The following is a 1554-nucleotide window of genomic DNA, read 5'->3' on the forward strand; positions in this document are numbered from 1 at the left end:
TATTTCTAATCTGATTTCCTCTATACATTTCTGCAGTTGTTTCTTTACTTCAGACACTATTTCAGAGATTTCAGGTGTGTGATTTCCAATTTCTACTATGCTATTGTCTCCTGCATTTGTTCCGGGTGGTCTCGGAGCCTGAGAATGCATTTTGCTCCTTCTCTTTGTCATTTTGTATGGCACTGTCTTTTGACCTTGGGTGGTTTGGCATAGTGTTTTGAGGCATCTCCATACTGACTTCTATAGTGGTTGTACAAGTTTATATCTCCACCAGTAATGAAGCACTCCTTTTTCCTATTGCCAGCATTTGGTGTAGAGCTTTGACAGAGTTATCTTAGTACCAGGTCCAGATCTACCCAGTTCAAACTGGTCCAAATGGGGCCGGGGAGATGTCTCAGTGGAATAAGCACTTCCCTGGCAAGCACAAGGGTCTAAGTTCATTTCCTGGTGCCATTAAAAACAAAAAACACTGGTCCAAGTGGTGTGTGGCTGCTGTGGTCTACTTCTTCCTGCTGCAGCCTTTGGAGATGAACCCTCTGTGCCACTCTGGCAAGATGTTCTGCTCGTGGATCAGCTGGGTGGGTCTTGCCTCTAGCCTCTCTACAGGGAGTTCTGCTGCAAGGTTCCACACCAGTTCTGTCTGATGGAAGAAGTTCCACTCATATGCTGGGCCTGGGCGCTCGCTCAAATGAAGATCTGGTGGGCCCTGGGCGGTCTCACATGCTGGGCCTGGGCTCTGGGTCAAATGAGGACCCAGAGAGCCCCAGGCGGTCCAACTCACACGCCACGCCTGGGCTCTGGGTCAAAAGAGGACCCCATTCACACGCCAGGCCTGGGCGGTGGGTCAAATGAGAACCTAGCAGGCCCCACGCAGTCTCTCACATGCCAGTCCTGGGTCGAACCCATTTTCTTGTAAATTCTTCTTTCTTAATGGCTGAGTAGGACTTCCATTGTTTATACACATTTTCTTTATCCATTCCATTTATGGGTATGTATGTCACTTCCAAGATTTAGCCATTGTGAATTGTGTAGTAAACATGGGTGACTCGGCCCGTGAGTCGAGACGTGGGGTAATGACCTGGAGGAGGAATGGGGATGAAAAAGACAGGGCAAGAGACATGAGAGACGAAGACAAGACAGGCTTTCTGACCAAGTCTCGTTTATTGAGGAAGTGAGCAGGGTCTAAATAGCTGTATAGTGGAAGCAGTTGGGTGGGACTAGTTGTGGATTGGTAGTGGAGATCCAGGACCACTGGAAGATGTCCAGGCAAGCAGGGATTGGTGCTGCAGCACTTCTTGCCCAAATAAGGGAAAATATAACAGGAGCGTTCTATCACCCCCCACACATGGGTATACATGGATCACTGTAATATGGTGCCTTCAAAGCTCTGCAGAAGATACCAGAAGAGGAATCATTGGGTGGTTTGAGGCATCTGCATACTGACTTCAGTTGTGGTTGTACAAGTTTATATCCCCACCAGCAACGAAGCACTCTTTTTTTCCTATTGCCAGCATTTGCTGTTTAACTTTTTTTTTTTTTAATTTTTTATTTATT

This window comes from Octodon degus, unplaced genomic scaffold (genome assembly GCF_000260255.1).
Source record: "Octodon degus isolate 3935 unplaced genomic scaffold, OctDeg1.0 scaffold00089, whole genome shotgun sequence".
Lineage (NCBI taxonomy): Eukaryota > Metazoa > Chordata > Mammalia > Rodentia > Octodontidae > Octodon > Octodon degus.